Genomic DNA, 22,870 nt, shown 5'->3' with positions numbered 1-22,870 from the left:
GGAATATGTTCAAATTTCTAATCTGCAAAGAAGAAAAGTGCATTATCTTTTTTGAAATGGCATTTGAAGATCTCTCCATCAGTGAACATTCTTGAGCATATGGATTTTATAATAACAGCAGTGTATATTAGTTTTTTTATTTATCACTAACTGATAACATATACGGTAAAATATAATTTCCGTTTTCTTATCTAAGGACAGAAAATCCCAATCTATTTCTGAATCTCACTTTTGAACAAGGAAAGAACGACCTGACATGGCATTTTTGATTTCCAACGTTTAAACACATAACGTTTGTGTGCTGTGACAGCATTTTAGCTTCTGGAATTTATGCTCGACATGAAACATAAACAATAAACAATTCAGTTCACGTTATATATAACGTTATATATAATATAAAATATTATATATAATATCTCACACACGCACACTCTCGGTTTTCATGAAACTCACAATCTACCTCAGGCGCTCAAAGGCGCTCAAAGGTCTGAGGCGCCACAAAGAGGCTGCTCCAGCAAGCCTTGGGCACAGTTGCTTGCTGGACAAGACGCCAACTTGGCAAGGTTATGCCTCTGGCAAAGGCAGATTCGTCAGAATAAAGTCGCCACAGGCTCAACCAGGCAAACCATGAATGGCCCTTTCAGCAGGAGCCTGAGAGGAGGGATGTTATTCAGTCCAGCAACCCTATTTACTTTTTTTCGGTATCCCCAAACTCCCGTTGTTTAAGGCTTTCCGCTTCAAGAGAGCCAGAATTGAAGCCTGGGTAGGCGGCAGTGCAGGTACCTGGTCACCTAAGCATCACCCTCTTAATTTTCCACACTCCTCCATCCACTTGCCCAAGTATAACTTTTGAATAGATTCAGCAGGAGTGAGGCAGGAAAGGTAAGAAGGTGAGAAAACGCGCGATATCAACTAGCAGAGCTCACTGAACTGCCTTGATGATAAAAGGCGGGCACAGGGACTACGTGGGTGGTGGCAGAAAGGGCGCGGGGACACGCCTCGCAGAGAGAGAACAGTGGGCGGGGCCACGTGCGGATATCAGAGTCCGCAACTCGAGCGCCCAGTGGGTAGCTAAAAGTCCCAGCCTGCAAGCCAACCGCGCTCAGCGGGCGACTGGCCGGATCCCAGCGCTCTGCCCCTCGCCCAGCCTGCGAGCGCGTGGTACGAAGGCGCGTCTGCATCCATGCCCCAGCCGGGGGAGCTGGAGGCGCTCGCAGTCCGAGCCGAGTGATGCTAGGCTGAGCGCGTGGCGGCCCGTGTCGTGCCCCGCTGAGCCAAGTGCGGAAGGACAGCGGCGCGCTTCAGCTCTGCTCGCCGCGCGTAGGGCGGGGCACGGCTGGGGGGCGGGGGGCCTGGCCGCCCGCGGGGAGCTGTGGAGGAGCAGGCGCGCTGCGGACCCGAGGGAGGACACGGTTAAAGCATTGCTATCAACTGTGAACCCAGAGAGCCCTCCTTAGTGAACACGCTAACTCTGAAGCAGCCTCCCTTACGCCCCCGAACCACCGAAGGCGGCGACACCTGATTCAGCGCACAAACACGGGTCCCTTCTGTCCCGGATACAATTACGCGGCAGAGACACACTCAAACTCGCGCGGGGCAGCCAAGAGACTAGGTGAGCGGAGGGAACACGCCGTTCCAGCGGGCGGAAGAGGGGCGGGCTGGGTGGAGGAGAGGGGCGTTGTTTGCTCCCTGAGGTGAATGCCGGGCGAATGGCTGCTATCCAGGGGCGGGGGGTTAGGAATTAGAAAGCACAGATGGGGTTGGGCTGAGGAAGTTAGGAGTGGATAGTGGGGGCTGGCGGGGTAGGGAGAAAAGCTAGGGGTTGAGGGGATGTGAAGGAGATCTTTTTAAGCTGGCGCCTGATAGCGCCAGCAATCCTGTTTCTTCCATATGGCATCCGTTTGAGGGTTCTCTCGCGTATGTGCGCTCAAGGCAGAGGGAGGGTATAACAGGGAGGCGATTCGGCCGAGGGCCTTGTACTTGACCCCTGAAGGGATGGGCACCACGGCGCCCAGAGCCCGGAGCCAGCTGCCACGGCAGGGATAGAGATGGGGGACCAAGAGGAGCTTCTGGACCTCTTCAACTCCCCCTTACTCGTCCCCCTAAGGAGGAACAAGGGCGGGATGTGTTGTACAGCTCAGGGCTGTACAAGCTCGCTGAGACCTTTCGGGGCCCGCCGTTTCCGCGTGCCCTCGCGACCCTCGACAATGGACAGTGTACAGTGGTGGCAGGGTTTCACGGGTCCCCGCGCCGATCTGGGAATGGTACTGGGTGCCCTTGTATTAGAGAAGCCTGTGTGGGCCCCCGGGATTAGAGAAGAGGTGAGCGCCTGCGGGCGGGGAGAGAAGGACGCGCTGCTGGCAAAAAGAAGGGCGCCTTCCACGGACTGGAGGAGCGGCGAGGGAGCTTGGGATGTGTGTTTTGGATTTGAAGGAGGCAAACCGCATCGGAGAGTGCAAGTAGATGCAGTGCGTCGGGGCAAAAGGACAATCCGAGGAGGCGGGCGGGGTACCCACTCTCTATATGCAAATTCGTTGGTTTAATTGAGGGTTTATAAAATTGAGTACGGTAAACGTGCCATTGTGCAGCACTTCCTTAGGAAAGGAATAGCCTCTGTACCTGTACCGCGAGTTCCCATCACCTTTCAGCATCTAGGCGGGGAGAGGAGAGAAGGTAGAGAACTTCTGAGAGCGTCCTGAGAACTAATGTGAATGGCTGGATTGCGCTAACTAGGCGTTCTTAGCGGAGAATGTCGCCAAGGGAAGGAGTGGGGGGCTGTACCAAACCAGGCGCGCTCTGGAGAATCACCTTTATTATGAGCCAGTGTTAACAGTGACGATAGAGTCTTTTATTTCTGGTGTGTCCTATTGGTAAAAATTAGAAAAAAAACCCACACTACTCCAAATACTCCAAAAATCTTCAGTCCCCTCAGGCTGTCACCTTGTACTACCAGTTTTTCAGGATCAGTATCGTGAATGTTAGCAGTTTGGCTAAATGCCAAATTGTTGTTATAATTTCTGATAATTTCATGTTCAAAAACGTCTATATTCATTCAAAATTGGCGTGCTTCTGACATATCCCCAGAAAAAAATTTGGAGGAAGGATAGACAGTGTCTTTTTTTCTGTTATTTTTAAAAAACTTTTATTTTAGGTTTTGGGGTACATGTGAAGGGTTGTTACATAGGTAAACACATGTCACGGGGGTTTGTTGTACATATTATTTCATCACTCAGTTATTAAGCCCAGTACCCAATAGTTATCTTTAACCAATATTTTAATAGTGTTAAGAGTAACCAAACTTTGTCCCCAGGAGATTTTAAAATTAAAGAGTCATGCATCTCAATATTATATAGTAAAGGAGACCAGAAGTTTGTGTTAATTGAATTAAATCTTAGCCAGCTTAGTTTGCTCCTACAGAAACTATCTCTTGGTGTTTTGAGGTTTTGCTTTAGGAATGTGTCTGTGTTCAGCAACTATTCTAGATAATGCCAGATAAAAACACTCTAGTACTGTATGATTTGCCTGCCACCTACAAGGTTAAGTTGACATCTAGTGTTGTGTGGCTTAGTATTATACGAGTCTTTATAAACTACAGTAAATCATAGTGCCCCGATATTTAGTAAAAGCTTGATTCTCTATTAGGAGGTTGGGCATAACTGAGCCGAAACTATACTTCTGACTTTTTCCAGGTAATACTACTATACAGATTCAAACTCTTTTTAAATCTAAGATTTCCAGAGGACTGTGCCTGTTGTATTTAAGCTTGGTACGCATCTTAGAATAAATAAACCAATGTAGTAAATAAAGATGCTTATCACAATTTTTTTAATAAAACTACTTTTTGTTTAAAGATGTTGACAGTTTACATTTCCCAATAATTTAAATTAAAACATTTTATTGCACTTTATGAACAACTGTCAGTTTCATTACCGTTTAAACATTGCTGAAAATCCCACCTTCAATCCTCAAATCCTTTTTAAAATCATGCTCCTGTTTATCAAATAATATCAATTTGTTGCTTTTTAATTCATGCTAGGATTTTCCAATATACACCTGGGAATTTCTAAGATACACTTGGAGAGTGAGAACTTTTGATTATTTATGCAAGGTATCCCATTTATTTGACATCATCTGCAATGGTACTTATTTACATAAGCACATTTTCTAGGTAGCTGACTCTTCACACCATTAATTACTGAAACTTAAAAAAAAAAATGAGCCATTGTAACCCACAAGCAATTTCTAAATCTTACTGTCTTCCTTGTTCCCTTGGAGAATATTGGATGTAAGTTATTCTTTCTTTTTGGGTTGTCTTTATGAATTCATAAAGAATTGAATAGTGCTATTCGCTGAGGTGTATAGAGCTGTTTTTGTTTATAGTAAATGGTCTCAGCCTACTGGGTTGAAATACTAGAATGGGGACAGAAGTACCATTCTTCTTTTTATGTTTTTTTTTCTGGGTCCTCTTTCTGTTATCGGCTATCACTTTCTGCTGCTGTCAGACCGTGAGCGGGCCCTGCTGCTATATTATCTGTTGTCTTTTGTTTTCCATTAAATGATGTGGGCTATTGCCTGAGTATAAATCCTGTAGACTTTGTGACAGATACTTTCTGTTCACGTGCTTTATTTGTGGTTTGGACTGAGAACTGAAATGTTTAGGTTTCCAGAAGGGTGGCCTCTATATAAAAGGTTTTAATGTATTTTTTATAGAAAAATTTGTGTATGAGATCTTTAGGAGGGTGTCTTAGTTTCAGACAGTTAAGTCTTCTGGAAAAACTGAGAAACTGAAGCAGCCCTTAAAAGAAGTTTACTTTTTTTATGATAGGCCCAGATTGTCTTTGTTTAGGAATATGTATACTAGGATATTTTACATAATACTTTCTGCCATTGAAACTTACTAACCATAATGTAGTGTAGTTAATATTTTTCTACCCTGGAGGTCCAGAATAAGAAGTATTGAGAACCCTGCTACTTGAGGCTATGTGAATTATTTAAATATTATTTTGCAAATTTACTTATGGAGGAGGTACATAATAAAATAAATATGATTAAAATGGTTTAATTTGGTCTTGAAAACAGCGGTAATCATATCTCCTTAAACTGAAGCATTTCACAAACATTCATTCTTTTATTCAACAAATATTTGTTAAAAGCATACTATGTGCCAAGCACTGTGCTCTGGGGATGTGCATACAGTTAAGGCCCTGGGAGGGCTCTAGGCGTAAAAGGGGGAGATAAGAAGGAAACAGGCTATTTTCAATATCTACAGTATAGTGCTGGCTGTTCTGTAAGTGCCGTGATAGAGATATACACACAATACCCTGAGCAGAAAGTTGGAAGTGGTGAATTCTGTGTGGGAACGGGAGATTCGAGGGTTTCTTAGAGGGTAACGTAAAAAATGAATCACTGGAGGCAGGAGCAGGATCGTGGAGAGCTGTTTGCCATCCTCAGGAGTATGAGCTATTTTCAGTTCAAGGTTGTTTTAAACTAAGGAGTGATGTGATGAGAAAACAGCTCTTACTGCAATCTAGAAGGAGGGATCTGAGGAACGTGAGATTTGAATGGTAGTTTAGAAGGTATTGCGGTGGCCTTGGTAAGAGAGTTTGAGGTCCTTGTACCAAAGTGTTTGCAATGGGATGAAGAAAAGGGTTTGGTTACAATGATATTCAGGGGGTAGAACCTCTAAGATTAGGTGACTGATTTGGTGGAGGATTGGGAGTGGGTGGTATAGGAGGATGGGATAGGAACTTAAAAGGAGATCCAGATTTGAGAGCAAGAGTGATAAAGTTCAGTTTTAGACATGTAGAACATGAAGTGCTTATAGAAAATCGAACTGGAGATGTGTGTCCAATGAATCATTGCATGTGAGTTCTGAGCAGCGAGGTCCTGGGCTAAATAGGCAGGTAGATAAATGGTGGGTAGATAAAAGGATAGACACACAGAAACATTTAGGATTTTTCAGTGTATAGGTAAGTATAAACCATGAAAGTTGATAGGTTTTCCAGGGCAAGTACCAAAAGTTAATAGGGAAACAGAGGCCTGGGGAGATCCTAAAATTTAATAGTTGGGTAGAGAAATAGGGAGCAATAAAGAAAAATGAGAAGGTACAGAACAGGAGAGGCAAGAGGAGAATTAGGGGGGTGTAACTTTTAAAAGCAGCTGAAAAATGAGAACATTTCAGAAAGTGAGAAGGTCAGGTACTGAAATGAGGGGTATTAGACAGTCTCGGTTCCCGCCCGGTCCCAAGCCCCGAATAGCTCTGTGACCTTGAGCTCACAATTTAGTTTCATTTCCTCACTTTCCAAATGGGGTGAGAAGCACCTACATTATAGGGCTACTGCGAGGATCAGATGAGATAAAAGCTGTCAAGCACAATGCCTGGGAGGTTACTGGTTTGTGTTTAACAAATGCTAACTGTTTTATGGAAACCAGGACTTGAATTTGTGTTTAGAAGGTCCTAGTCATTTTTGCTTTCACAAGTACTTGCTCTCAGAATTCACGGAGAGTGATTTAAAATATATGTTTAAGATGAAAACTTGATCATACTTTTAACTTTTTGGGTTAGAAGCCAGTAGAACAGCAGCCATTGAAAATTTTGAAGGGAGCAGATGGAGTCAACTGAACAAAGTCCTTGAAGAGAGAGTGGAAATTGCCTGAAGAACATTGCAGAGATGTTGGGTTTCTCAGGACAATCCATGCTTCCACCAGTCTGGAGGGTCTGGTGGCATATACATTGTGTTTATAAAGCACCCGGTAATTAAACCTACAGGTTTCTAATGTCCTGTTTAAAGTACTCTTAGTATTTTAATTGTGTTCTAGTTCCTTAGGTAATCTATAAGGACATTGATTATTCATTTTAGTAGTAGCTGAAAACAAACTCAGAAAACAATACAGATGATTTCAAAATTTAACAAAATGTAATGTAATATTTGATGATTCCTAAGAAACTTCTATACCTCATAGGTCTTAAAAATCAACATGTGAAAAATAATTATTAGCCTGTGTGATAGGGGAAGGACTGATTTTAGAGGTTTGTTAGCTTTTTTTTTTTTTTTCAAATTTAGATTACTATGGTAATATTTAAATATACCTACTTTTTTCCTAGGATTTTCTGTTTGAATGAAGTGATGCTTTATATTAGAGATAAACATTTTAAATTAGATTTCTATTTTAATATGTATATAATTTTTTTACTCTGTAATTAGTGCATAATTAGTGCACTGGTGTGGGAATCAATAATTGAACATACTGTTTACTAATAGGTTATAAGGCATATTATAAATAATTGTTGTCTCAATACATATTTGTTGAACAAAACAAAATTAGATGTTCCATATTTTTAAGATGAAATGAATTTGTTATCTGTAGTTTTAATATTTGATCATATTCTTTACCTGAAAATCGCTAGCCACACTCTTTGTTATCAGCACCTCTCTATTTTACAGTTGCGTTTCGGTGCTTTTATTTTTTCCCCCACTGTGCTTAGTCCTTCATGATTTATGGTCCTGTTATTTGTAAAGCATAGTAATCTGAGCAGGTGATTTTCAGTTTAGGATTTCTTCTAGTTCCATGTTCTATATTCACCAACGCAGTTTTAGACTGTATATTGTCATGCTCAGCACTCCCTTACAGAGATAACAGATGCCAAATTGAAATTGACTTATACAGAATGCCACACTTAGGTAAGCATTTAAGAGTGCATAGCCAAAATAAAAATGGTACCTTTGGTTTATGAATGGCAGGGTATCTAGGACAGTGTAGTTCGTATTCTCTGGATGGACATTCGTGTAAATATTAAAATATTTAGATTAGATGGAAAGATGTATAGTATGAACATTTCAGAAATAGTTTGCTTGTAGCATTGTACTATGTATCTGAATTGTTAATTTGGAGTAATCACTGTATTAATTTTATTTTGAAGGTATAATCTATTTCCATTGACTTGATATAAATAACAGAAATGCATCTACAAGGAGTCCAGTTCATTAAAGCCATTTATATTCATATCTGATTTGGTAAATATTTGCTTGATTTGGGAATATTATATAACAAAATTTGTGAAATCATTTTGTGCTTTTTAATTGTTTTGAAGAAATTTAATATTCAAAATACTTCAAGACACCAAATCATGACTTTTTAGTTATTATATTAGCTATAACTTGCTTTAATAAGTAAAATCTATGGGGCTAATTTTCTTCCAAGTGAAACATTAAGTTTAAATAATGTGCACATGCATTTACAAAGTAGAATCAAGTGTGCAAACATGCTGTATGTTCTCTAATAGGTTCCTGTAAGCTGTATATAAATTCAACTTTTATAAATTGAGTCATATTTATAGAATTTAAGAAAATAGGGCAAACATTTAACACTTCATAAATATTAAGTGATAGGCATACAGATGTTTATTATGTTAATCTTTATATTTTTCTGTTTGTTAGAAATAGTTTACAGAAAAAAATTGTGGATAGTGACATTAAAGCACATTATATATTAAATATACCCAGGGACTTTGCTATTTAAAGCAATATCAACATACAATTTACCATAGAAAAAATCCTATTTTGATTATTAATACCTGTTTTGCAAATTCAAATTTTTTAATGGGCTTAATTAAGCAGTCACACACACACACAACAACAACAACAAACTTGGACACACTTCTATAACACATCTTGAATATAGTCTCATCTGTTGGAATTTGTTAAATTTCTACACTTAAGTCTTAATCTGATTCTACCTCATTCTCATAATATCCATTATTCAGAGGCATCAACAGCAAGAATTAAATTTTAATTTAAAAAATTATTGTTACTAGCAACGGAATGAGTGATTCAGTGGTGGTGTCTTCCTGCTTTGAGAGAGCTGTTCTAAGACTAGGCCGTTAGTGCTCCGCAGTAGGCCCTTCCTCTGGGTTCTTTTCACGAAGAAGACCCTTGTGTTTTACATAGATTTTGCATTTATGCTGCTGTCCCTATTGAGTTGTTCTCACCAAGCCAATCTGGGGAGCAGCTCTTAGGGGAAAACTAGTCAAACAGGTTTGCCTGTCTATTCAAAAGGAGGGAAAAATGGTGAAATGTATGGATAAAGGCCAAGAATAAAACTGTTTTAAGGAACGTTCATGCTGATCACTGACTTTATTTTCTCCTGTTTTGAAAATACTTTGTAGACATTTGTGAGAATGTATCTTAATGGAGATAAAGTGAGAGTCAGAGAAACTGTAAGGGGAAGTAAGTTAGAAGCAGGGGATAAGGACAAGATGGGGAGAAGAAAGGGAAAAATAATGGAGAAAAAAAAAAGAAGAAAAAATAGTGTTTCAGTGTCATATTTGGGCTTTATGTAAACTGAGTGTGTTATAGCAGGAAACCATGGTATTGATCTGAGAATGAATTTAATTAAAACAGACAAAACCCCCCACATGCCTGTGGTCCTCAACATCCAAAATAGGGAACACCTTGCCAGGGCAGGGCTGAAGTTTGCTAGGAATATTGGTGGGAAAATGTTACAGTTAACCATCTCTGACACTAATCTTATATTAGAGATACTACTTGGTTTCCCCTAGTAAAGTGTTAGATTCATACAGCATTATTGTAGTTTGCAAATCTGTTACACATATATTTCTACTGTTTAGTCCTCATTCTGCTCCTGGAGCATTGCCCTATAGGTAGTAGCATTTTACAGCTCATAACTTGATAGAGTCCCAAGTAACCTTTTGAAGTCAAAATGACAATCTAGTCAGGGGAATTTGATGTTAAAACTAAAGCTTCTTGCCTAGAGCAAGTTCTTGAACTGCAGCTCACCACCTGCCTCGCGTTCTGGGGATGCTGAACCTTGATCCCACTGAAATTACCTTTAAGTAATTTCACTGTAGTCCTCAGTAATGTCCTCCTCTGCTCCATGCTTCTTCCCTGCTCCTTGAGAGTCCCTTCCCCTTTCTCATCTGTAATGGTGAGACTCTCCATCTGATCTTTGGTTGTGCCTCTTCTTCCTTCCTGGCATTTTTAATAACATCTTTTGTCCCAGCACCTCTCCTCTTCTCTGATCTCACTCTTTTGGTGTAGTTCTTGATGCTCATAGACTGGATTTTTACTTATATATAGATGATTCACAAATCTGTACTTCTAATTGTGATTTCTTCTATACTCTCAAGAGCTTAGAGTTCCCAGCTCAACTTCCTAACTCAGATCTGACATCCCCATTTGCCTCAGTCTTCAAAGACAGATTTTGGTGTTGTGGAATTCACTCTTTTTTACCCTTTGTATCTAATCTATTCCTAATTTGATCACTGTGTCCTTCATGAAGACCTTCTTCCCATGCCTGAGACTTTCCATTCACCTCTTGATGTCTTGGTGTAGTTCCACATCACTTCTTCACCGTTGGTATTAAATGACTGTTTTTCACCATTACGTTGACCTTCCATCACCTCCTACTGCCCATAACCATCAGTCACTTGTCCTTACTGACCCATTTGCCTTCGAGTGTGATTTGACTATGCGTTTATTTTCACATGGAGATCTAAAACTTTTCGCCTGGCTTTCGAGGCTTTCTATTGTCTAGCTGCTTTCTGATCAGACTTATTTATTTTCTCATACTCCTCAATAGGATTCTATTCTGTTTACCCACTGGGGCATTCATTTCAGGATATCCCCCCTCTTGAGATGTCCTGCCTTTTTTTTCTTCTGCACTTCTAAATTCTCACCCAAGGTTTTGACACTCAAGTCCCACCTTAGACTGTGGCTTCCCAGTCTCTGTCACTTTTCTGTGACTTTGATTTGTACATATATTCATGTTAACAATTAGGTTTCATTCTGCCTCTAAGGAGAGTATGAACTCTTAGAGGGTGGAGTCTCTTGTCTCCTCATACACCTTGGACAACCACTATTGATCAGAGATAAGATATTCAGACATGGTTGAATGGTATCTTTAGTTTGTCAAAAAACATATTTTCATTAAAAAAAAAAAGAGTCACAATTTAAAAACTAAAGGTAGGTGATTTCAAACCCCTCATTTGTAGTGAAAGGGGCAAAGTCTCTATGGGGTGGTTGTCTCGCGTTGTACAGCTAGTTCAGTTATTCACTGGCAGAGTTGGAACTAGCATTCAGATTTCCTAGGTCCTAATCCAGCATCTTCTATCTGTACCATATAAACACTCTCCAAAGTTGTCACCGCCATATGTCAGATAATAGTTTGACTTTTAAAATTTTGGTATCATTTTGGCACAAATACATCGTGTCAATGTTTAAGTATATTTATCTAATTTTCACAAGACAATGGCAATGATATGCAAAAGACTTTCTCTGGACTTGTCTCATTGTGGTGAATATCTGTTATAATCATAGATACTTAGAAGACACAAAATTGTACATTCTTACCTGTTAGTAAAGGAACATTAGATAAATTCATTCCGTTTTTCTGCAGAAACTACCAACATTTTTTCACTTCTGGGGACTAATATAACTGCTGTTTTTTATCTAATACTCAACCTATCTAATACAACCTTGTCCTAGTGATGATGGTAGAATTTTATAAAATAGGAAAGTTTGTTATTTGTTCACCTGTGAAGATGTTCAAATAATTGAATAGGAAAATATCTAGAATTTTGTTTCTTGTTCTAATTTGCTTGTTTATATTTGGCCAGTTTTGTCCTGAAAACATGTTTAATACATTACATAAAAATTTATTTTGTGACTCTTAATAATGTTAAAAATACATTTAAACTAGTGATAGTAAAGAAAGGATATCTTCATTAGTGGCGGAAACAATCCCATGATCTTTTGTGATTCTACAACATTACTGTAGCCTTAAGAATCTCTAGTAATGTTGTGTTGAAAGCTGTTTCTCCTACATGTGAATATGTTTCATTGCAGGAGAAGATGAAAATTTGATCTGGATATTCACCAGATTCACTTGCTGTATTCTAATTAAAATCCCAACAAAAGAGAATTATGAAGAGTACTAACAAAGCATTTTAAAACATCAATCACTGTTTTTGTATTTTTTTAAAAGAAAATATATACATGTTAGACTGTAAAGCCTCAGATAATCTCAGTTGTATGATTTATGAAACTTTTCTCACTTGTGTAAAGATGGGATCAGAATCAAAACAAAGAATTTCCATATTGTTTGCTGAATGTTTATCACATGATGCAGATGCGTGGAGATAACTGTACCAGGCTAGTCTTGGGGAATTGTAGAAATATAAACCTATATCTTATTCTGTAGGATACATATATATGGATATAAATACGTATATATATACACACATAGATATTAGAAGACACAAAACTATACATTCTTACCTGTATAATCATAGATACTTAGAAGACATATATTTACATATATAGATATATATATACACACATATATATTTTAAAATGAGGTATGTGATCAAGACATAAGTGCTTTAATACCACTGTTTTCTGTATTAAAAAGGAAAATTGCATTTTAAAAAATTACAAACTTTTATCCTTATTGTCTAAATTTGGTTTCTAGAACAGAAACATCAGTGTTACCTCGTAACTTGTTAGAAATGGAAATTCTTGGGCTCATCCCAGATCTGTAAAATCAGAAACCACGAGGGCAGGCCCTACAGTGTGTGTTTTAACAAGCCCCCCAGGTGATTGTGACGCGTACTGATGTTTTAGACCTACTTATCTATGATACCCGATGTCTCGTCAATTCACTTTTCTCACAAAACGAAAAAATTCTGATCATCTTAAGGACAAAAGAAAAATTAAGTTTAGATTTTAAAATGCTTTCCGGGTTAGTTTTATAACCTTAACTCGTATCTTATTTTACTTACTAATTGGTTATTGAGGCATCAACAAATATTTTAGTTCAGATAAACCTATACATTTTTCAGTTTATTAAAAAAAAACAGGGTTGAATTAGTTGTTTATTTTGGTATACTTTGCTATGACATTGTGTAAGTGTAGCCTAGATTTTCTTAATTTTTAATCACAGGGAATAAAGGGGAGGAGGATTGAAAAAAGTCCAAAACCCTTAGTCCTAGGCCTCATCCCCAGAAATTCTTATTTGATTGAACTTCGTTGTAGATGGCAGGTTTTCAGGCATCTCTATTTTTCCAAAGCTTCCCAGGTGATTATTATGTGCAGTTGGACTATAGCCATATGTTCAAAGATTGGCGCATCTACCACATATCGGTTCATTAAAAAAATTGCCCATTAGATCTATTAGGTTCTTTTATTATTTTAAGCAAATTGTACTTTCATGTATGTTTAATTTAAAAATATTCTTTTCCAATAGGTTATTGGTATTGTTGATTTGCTTAACCATGTTATTGATCGTTTCATTACTCTTTATTCAGCCTCATGGTTTTGCTGTAAATCCTTGCTTATTCAAAATGCACTCCAAGCACCAGTAGTCCCATATCACTAGAGAGCTTGTTTCATAAATAAGTATGATGGGGCCCCACCCTACATGTACTGAATCGCAATTTATATTTTAATAGTATCCCTATAAAGTGTGTCTGACATTAATGATTCTCTATAACTTAAAATTTAAAATCAAGGTCAATTCTTTTTCCTTTCATTTTGTTTCTTAGAATTTATTGATTTGATCTTAACTACTTTTGATGAACCAAAGATATCAATCTCATTAAACCTATTATTAAACCCTTTTTTTTCCCAGTAAGTTTTAGAATAGTAAGGAATATTTTAAATTATCTAATTTCATAGCCCCACCTGACAGGTGAAGAAAATTAGGGACCTAAATTAAATGACTTGGCCTAAATGACAAAGGCTACTGATTTGCAGATCCATAGATGCATGCTACAATCATTTTATTTTTCTTTTCATTATATGTCACTTAAAATGATGTCTTTATAATTTAAACTACTTGAACTGTGAGCTAACTGAAAAGATAGTCTTAGGTTACCAAGTGCCATATATGTCCAAAAAACCCCAACATTTATATATGCATTAACAATTATTTTAATTATCTAAATCGATCTTGATAATACTTTACTAACACACTACTTCAAATTAGTTTAGAATTTAATTAATTAAGTAATAATGGGGAAGTTGACTATTAAACAAAATAAAAATGAAAGGAACTACTATGTCTCCTTACTACTTATTAAGTACTAAAACTATCCATGTGCTCCTGAGAGACTGCTGGTGCTTTGTATACAGAAATTTAAACAGAAAGTTGTTTGGAATTGTTTATTCTGAGTTCCTGGGAATCTGGGGCTGTGTGCATTATGCTTTTCTAAATTCCCAAGATAATTAAACTTTAATTCAGGTCTTGATAGTTGGATCCACGTTACTTTCATTGTATTACCTGTATTTCTCTTATTGCACATAAGTAGTGAGTACTAGATCCTTATCTGTCAATCCGGTGGAGAAGTGCACAAATATCCCCAGCTGCAAACTAAATATGCAGATTCTTGGGTTTTTCCCTAAACTCCATAACAGCTTATTGGCTGACGTGACTTTGGAACCTGTGTTTTTAGTAAGTACTTGAAGTGATTCTTCTGGATGCCAGAATTTGAAAACAACTTCATTATGTGATTATATGTTTGTGTTTTAAATAGTTAAATTTAATCACCATCATCAAGCATTAATTGGATACATACTATGTACAAGGTACTGAGTGCAGTCTGTTGATATTCGTATTATCTTATTTTTGTTTTTATCTTACCTTCCTGTTTAGTGCTTGCAGAGAAACTCCCCAGGTGGGCCTAAGCCAGCTATCACTGATAAGCAAATAGGGTTGAGTTTCTCATTACAGCTTTACCATCTGTACTGTAGATGTCTGAAAAGAGATAACTGCAGATACTTGTGTTGAAGAAGTGTTAAGTGCACCTAGCTTGGAATGGTACAACAGCAACAACAACTTTCCTTATAACCTCTCCTTCATAAGAAGTTCTTTTGTATTCCTCTTGGCACTTATGAATGTTCCAGGTGCGAAACTGAATTTTTTGAATGGTATTCCTAATGGTCTTTTCTGTTCAGTATTTCATGTGTGTAAAGAAAGGTCTGCCTCTGTAATACTTGTAGAGATTTCTATTAATCTTATTTTTCATAAGATGATATACTAGTGTAAGGAATGGAATAGTAATACAATATTTTTCATTATGCTCTTTTAAAATATTGCTTTTGTTATCAGGCAAAGCAATATTTTAAAAGTAAAAGTGATTGTGTTAGAAATTTTACCAAAACTTATGACAGGGAACTTTGGATTAATTTATTTCATTAAGTTTGTGAAATGGAACCAAATTCCTTCTTCCTTTGCATTCAGCATTTTTCAGTTTTATTTCTGCAGTTAAGCTGTGGGCTTCTATACAAATAAATTTCTTTACTTTTCTGATGGAATGAAAATATTTAGTAATGTGGAGGATTTTGAAAATCTAGAGCTACCTATATTTATTAACTACTGACAGCCAAACTGAGTTCTGTCAGTGTGAGGTTTTCACCCAGATTATACTCTCAAAGGTGCCTGACCTTTTGTTTGTTTGTTTGTTTGTTTGTTTGTTTTTTGGGCAGGAGGCACTTTTAACCAACAACAGGTGGCCTCAGTTTTCTGAATTATTTCTTCTTCTACCTGAAATCAACATGTTCCCATTCTACAATGTTATTTTAAGGGATTCTTTGCTTTTAGTAGTTTACTTGCTAATAGTCACCGTAAATAACTTAAGATTAACAAGAATTGCCTACAGATGAAAGATACATGTTTAAAACCTGGGCTACTTAACAACCAAGTAGATATAAAGCTGGGTTTTTCCGCAGTTGGTCCACAGTTAACAATTTTTTTTAAACTTTCTTTTCTTTCTCCCTTCACGTAGTGTGATATGAATACATTAGTTTACTAGATACTAGATCTTTGTCAAGTTTTCATCCTCTCAGTCTTATTATCTGTAAAGTAGGGGCCACTTTCTTGCCTTCATGTGATCTCAGTATGAAATGAGATAATGTTTAGAAAGCTGGTAATGCAGGGAAGGAGGCATGTAGCAATTAAAAACAGCTGCTGTTTATTGATACTTGTATGTTAAGTCAAAGCTATAGGGTGACCAGCTCATCCCCGTGTGCCCAAGACTTTCCCAGTTTTTGCACTGAAAGTCCCACATCCTGGGAAACTCCCCCCCTCCACCCCCTGTTCTAGGCAAACCAGCATCCTGAGTTCCCCTAGGGCTTCAGTGACTTAGAAAAGGTAGCTCAGTTACTTCACACACAATAATTTGGGCATAAGCAGGCAGGGCTGGTGTTATGGTTTCACAGTCTCAGGACCCAAGTGTCTTTGTTGTTATACCTTTTCTGGTTTATAATTCTGTCTGTATGGTCCAGGATGTTAATCATTACCATGTCTCATTCCAGCTGGCAGGCAAGTGAAAAGTGAAACTCCAAGGGCATACATTAGAAATTGCACATAGCAATTCTGCTTCCATTTCACTCTCACTGAGTAGAACTTATTTATGTAACTAAAACCAGCTATTACAGAGGTAGGGAAAAATTGTCTTTTGCCTTTTTGGCTTAAGCCAAACTGAAGTAGGGTGGATTCCATTACTGGAAGAAACAACAAAGGCCACAGCTGTCTCTCATGTGCCTATGCCTAGCATCTAAGTTCTAGTTTCCTTTCATACTTTTTGTTATTACTAAAGGTAAAGGCAGTTCTCTTGGTCATTTATAACACTACTGTGAATGTGTAAAATGAAAGACCCCAGAATCAAGGAAAAGCTGTAGTGAAATCAGTACTTTTATTTACTACTTTCTTCTTCCACCTGTAGTACACATTAGCCCAGAAATTTTCTCTATAGTTGAGTTATGTAAATAACTTTAGTACCTCAGGCAAAAGCTTTTGATTCAGAATTTTGTTCAAAATTAAGAAAATTCATATAATTAGAAAGTTCATTTATTTACAATTAAAGAAAAAAGTGGGGCTGATAGTGGAGATGCATGTGGTTCATCTATATATCCTGGTTCCAAATAATAATTGCAGTCATTTACTCAGTAAATAAATGTTGAGTGCTTACTACATAGTTAGGCAATGAGAATAAAGCAATTACCAAGTTTAACTAAAATCCCTACCTTTATGGAGCTTAAGTCATACTAGGGAAAGGCAGAAAAAAATATTTTTTAAATAAAATTTACATTTATTTAAAAGCACCAGTAATGACACTCAATGAATATTTATTTAACTGAATCCATATTTATTTATTTTTTATTTTGCTGGATGGCATTTTCCAAGGCTTACTTGTAGGAGATGCTTTGAAGAGAGATGAAGTTTCTCTTACAATATTCTATGTAGTACAAAGTTTGACCTCTTGTGGCAATTGATTGGTGCATTTGCTCACATTATTGCAGTCCACATAATAGTAAATGCCAGGGAAACTTAAAAGTACTGAGAACCTCAGCCCTTTCAGATTACATCATCTGCTTTAAACTAAATCACCCCCTTCATTTTTCTAAATATAATTCACCATATACAGAAATGATTTTATATTTTCCATAAGCACTTATTTTGTTTTTCCTTTAATGCAAAGATACTTTGATTAATTCTTGTTTACAATAATGAATTGCTGAGATGCTGGGATGATAGACTCTCAAAAATCAACCTATTTCATGTAGTTTATATGCTTGTCATTTTTTTCTTATATGGTTCAATGGTTCATCCACATAAATGCTTTCCAGTTCAGAGTTATTAACAATGAGCAGCTCTTAAATTGGAGAAACGAGAGGAATGATTCTTTCAAGTGGTAGTAAAAGGTGATTCCCCACTTTTTTTTAAATAGCAAGGGTGTAGCATGGGAGGAGGGAGAGGATCAGGAAAAATAATTGACTACTAGGCTTAACACCTGGGTGATGAAATAATCTGTACAACAAATTCCCATGACACAAGTTTACCTATGTAACAAACCTGTACATGTACCCCTGAACTTAAGAGTTAAAAATAAAAATACAAAATAAAGAGAGTTAATGTATTCCAAAAAAAAAAAAAAGGTAATGTTACCGGAGTCACATATGGTATTAAACTCTGGTATTTTAGCTGTAGTCTCTTTGGAAAAATGGGAAATACAGGGGCTTTATGAAAGTCTATTTTCATCTTTAAAATATATCAATAGTATATTAGGGTGTTCCTTTATCAAATTTCAGCATATATGAACCATTGATACCTAGGCACAGGAGCATTGTAGCTAATCTAACTTGTTTTCTGGAGCACTAATGGTTTAAAACCTTTCCTTTAGGCCACGCGTGGTGGCTCATGCCTGTAATCTCAGCACTTTGGAAGGCTGAGGCGGGGAGATCACAAGGTCAGGAGTTCGAGACCAGCCTGGCTAACTTGGTGAAACCCTGTCTCTACTAAAAAAAAAGTACAAAAATTAGTTGGGCACGGTGGTGTGCGCCTGTAATCCCAGCTACTTAGGAGGCTGAGGCAGGCAGGAGAATTGCTTGAACCTGGGAGGTGAAGGTTGTAGTGAGCCGAGATTGTGCCATTGTACTCCAGCTTGGGTGACAGAGCAAGACTCCATCTCAAACAAAACAAACAAACAAAGAAACCCTTCCTTTGGCCTTGGAGAAATCACTTTTACAGATGAACATTTTGAATGTACGACATTTAAGTATAGTACCACCAGTATCCTGATATTCTTACTGTTTTGCCCAAATTAATTCATACTGAAATGTTAAATGGCTTCCCTATGGTGAGTGGTAGATACACCTATTAAAATGCTTTTGGCGTTCTGTCTTGAAAGCAAGCATATAAATAATTTTTAATAGGAAGAAAAAAGTGTAGACTGATATGCAGCTTGTGTATAGTCTTCAAATTTGTGTACATTCTTTGAATTTTGGATTTTCTTCAAGATTCTAGCAGTATATTACTCCACTGCCAGAATCTTGTAGTCAAGTAGTAGTAGTATCCCAGAAGTCAAGAGAGAATTTAGAGGAAGAGAGAATCACTAGTGGCTAGTGTTAAAGGGAAATCCGAACAGATAAGTGGAAAATGGGCATTTGTGTGAATATTGGGAAGCATTAGTGCTTTTAACAGCAAGAACTTGATTAGAATTGTGAAGGATTCAAAGGCTGACTGTAAACATTTAGAGGAGTAAGTGGAGACCAGCAAATAGAGACTGATGTTTTAAGATGCTTAACTCCAAAGGGAGGATGAAAGTAAGGCTCCAGCTCCAGGGATGTGCCAGCTGATAGCTGTTATAAGAATTACCTACTTTTGGTAGAAATCTTTGAAACTCCTGAAAAATGTAAGAAAAGGAAAGAAAATTGCTCAAGTCCACAACCTTAAACTGTTATCAGTTTCATCTTTACTTCGTTGTCATTATAATCACTTTATATATACATATATGTATATATCATATAATTTTATTTCTGATCTTAGTGTTATGTTACAAGTATTTTCTGATATGAAAATTACTTTCAAACGTGATTTTTGATAGTTCTATGATTTTCCGTCATAAAAATATGCTGTAATTAAATTAATCTACTACTGGCTTTATAGTGGTTTCTGGCTGTTTGCTGTTGGCTGTGAATGCAATGGACATTTTTGTACATAAGTATTGGTATTTCTGTAGTGTTATAAAATAATATGTCATTTGCATTTCAGAACATTTACACGAGTTTACATTTTCACCAACTTCTTTTTTTTTTTTTTTTGTCTTGAGACGGAGTCTCGCTCTGTCACCCGGGCTGGAGTGCAGTGACCGATCTCAGCTCACTGCAAGCTTTGCCTCCCGGGTTCACGCCATTCTCCTGCCTCAGCCTCCGAGTAGCTGGGTCTACAGGTGCCCACCACCTCGCCTGGCTAGTTTTTTGTATTTTTTAGTAGAGACGGGGTTTCACCGTGTTAGCCAGGATGGTCTCGATCTCCTGACCTCGTGATCCGCCCATCTCAGCCTTCCAAAGTGCTGGGATTACAGGCTTGAGCCAACCGCACCTGGCCTCACCAACTTCTTAAGACTACACTGTGCCTTTGCAAGAGTTGAGCATTATCACTAAAAATAACATCCTTGGCGATTTTATGAGAGACAAGTCTAATTTGTTCATTTGTTCAATCATTCCACGGTAGCCCTGTCAATGCCTCATACCACTTCTCAGAACTAGTGTGTATTTATTTTCTTTTATATTCTTCACTCAAATTTGCAATGGAGCTTTAGGAGAAAAGGAATGGAAACACCTTTTTTAATCTGCCATTTAAACTGGAAACCTCTGCCTGCTCCACATGTTCTAAACATTCCATAAATATTAATGATTATGCAATTAAATCTATTATTTGTAAAAGCGATTGTTTTCTTTGCTTTATTCTTAATTTTTTCTCTTTCCAGATAATCCTTTAAAACTCAACATTTTTAATGGATTTATCCAAAAAACTTTTAACACTATGCTATTCAATTTACTTTAAGGAAGGTTTAAGGTAAAAAATGTAGTGATTTTATTTTTCAAATATAAAGCAAATTTTTAACACTGTTGAATAAGTTGTTCTTTCCACACCTATTTGTGGTACTTCCTTCATCATATATTATGTTTATATTTATTCAGGGAATTCAAATACGCTTCCTACACTGATCAATTGATTTCATGTAGAATTTTGGACTAGTTCCAGTTTTAATTACTAGGTTTTAAAATATGTTTTAAGATTTATATGGATATTCCAAATCATTACTGTTTCTTTTAAAAAAATGTATTCTCTCTTGTTTTATATTTTCCAATGAATATAGGTATAATTTTGATTAAATTCCAAACAAAGCACAACAAATCATCCAGTGGGATCTGAAAGAAACCCATCAGTCTATTTATAACATGGGAAAGATGAACTATTTTAGAATATTTTCTTTCATGAAAACAAAAGTGTTTCTATACATTTAGAAAATATTCCTGTGTCTCTGTCTTCAGGGGAAGTCTGGCCATGTTATAGCCAACAAATAGTCTATGTTAGTAATGTAAAAAGTATGTTGTACCCTTTATTGTTATAGTGAATGAGGTATTTTTTATCATATGTTACTTTAAAATAATATTTATTTTTATTTCAGTAAGAGTGACACATGCCCACTGTGAATTCCTTTGTGAATACATAGAAGAAAAAAGTTAAAACCCTTGTAATTCACACTATCCAGAGAAAAATTATACTATTTTGGCAAGTACCATTCCCATATATGTACACATGTATATATTTTGCAAAGTGCTACATGATAGGTATAATGTTTAGTATCCTAATTTTCAGTCAACATTAAATCTTGAATATGTTATGCCATATTCTTTTTGTAAGATTATTTTAGTGGCTGCATTATGTGAATGCATGACAGTCTATTTAATCAATCCCAGTTGTTGAGAATTTAACATATCTTCAAGATTTGCAGATGGTAATAATCCTCTCCTGCACTAAATGAATTCAGGAGAATACTTAGGGAAGTTAAGTATCTATTATGTATGTTGCATGTTGTATTTCTAGGATATCATTTGTCGTTATATTTGTTTATGGTGCATTTGATATGTCTTCATATTTTATTTGTATTGCTTAGTTTTCTTTCTATTGAATATTTTCAGGTTGCTTTAATATAAATAATATAGGCTGTTATAATAACATAATTATATTAAAATATAAGATAATTATATTACCTTTTCTAATTACAATAAATTATATAATGAAAATAAGATACTTATATAATTATAAAAAACTCCAAGATAAATATTATGGGCTGCTTGCATGAAAGCCTTTTAAAACAATTAATTAACTTTAATTTTAGAGCAGTTTTGGTTCACAGAAAATTGAGTAGAAAATACAGAGATTTCCCAAGTACTCCCTTTTTTCACATGCACAACCTCCTGCAATATGGATATTCTGCACTGGAGTGGTACATTTATTACAGTCAATGAACCTACACTGACCCGTTGTTACCATCTGAAGTCCATAGTTTATATTAGGGTCCGTTCTTGGTATTGTACATTTAATGGGGTTGGATGCATGTATAATGACATATATGCACCGTTATAATATCATACATAGCAGTTCACTGCCCTAAAAATCCTCTGTGCTTTGCTGTGTGTCTCTCCCTTACCCACTAACCCTTGGCAACCACTAATCTTGTTGTGAGTTCTATATTTTTGCCTTTTCCAGAATGTCTTCATAGTTGGAATCATATATTAGGTTGGTGCAAAATCATATATTAGATTGGGCAAAACCATTAAAATAATGGCAAAACTACAATTACTTTTGTGCCAACATAATAGTATGTAGCTATTTCGGATTGACTTCTTTTACTTAGTAATATGCATTTAAGGTTCCTCCATGTCTTTTCATGGCTTAATAGCTCATTTCATTTTTTAGCGCTACATATAATCTGTTGTCTGATATACCAGTTTATTAATTCATTCACCTACTTGGTTGTTTCCAAGTTTTGTCAATTTGGTAATGCTGCTATAAATATCTGTGTGCAGGTTTTAATGTGGACATTTTTTATCTTCTTTGGGTAAATACTGAGGAACATGATTGTAGGAATGTGATAAGAATATGTTTAGTTTTGTATGACAACCACACTGTCTTCCAAAGTGGCTGTACCATTTTGCATTTCCACTAACAATGAATGAGAGTTCTTGTTGCTCCACATCCTCGTCAGCAGTATGTCAGCTTTCTGGATTTTGACCATTTTAATGGTGTGTAATGGTATTTCATGTTGTAATTTGCATTTCTTTAATGAGATATGTTATAGAGCATATCCTTATTTGCCACCTGTCTACATTTTGTGGTGTGGTATCAGTGAAGGCCTTTGGTCCATTTTTTAAAATTGGATTTTGAAAATTACTGAGTTTTAAGAGCTCTTCTTGTATTTTGGATAACACTCCTTTATCAGACATATCTTTTTCCAAATAACTTCTAATCTGTGGCTTGTCTTCTTCTCTTGATGTCCCTA

General features: G+C 36.8%; 1 protein-coding gene across 1 annotated transcript in view; it reads left to right on the top strand.

Annotated features, from left to right (window-relative positions):
- Window positions 1-1,038: 1,038 nt before the first annotated feature.
- UGT8 (UDP glycosyltransferase 8) overlaps window positions 1,039-22,870 on the top strand; it is an 86,450-nt gene continuing 64,618 nt past the window's right edge. Inside the window, exon 1 of the mRNA XM_017868253.1 lies at window positions 1,039-1,612. The gene's annotated coding sequence lies outside the window, so the exon portion shown is untranslated. The remainder of the gene's footprint in view (window positions 1,613-22,870) is intronic.

Source organism: Rhinopithecus bieti, unplaced genomic scaffold (genome assembly GCF_001698545.2).
Source record: "Rhinopithecus bieti isolate Rb0 unplaced genomic scaffold, ASM169854v2 scaffold_3316, whole genome shotgun sequence".
Classification (NCBI taxonomy): domain Eukaryota; kingdom Metazoa; phylum Chordata; class Mammalia; order Primates; family Cercopithecidae; genus Rhinopithecus; species Rhinopithecus bieti.
This window is presented reverse-complemented; position numbering and strand designations above follow the sequence as displayed.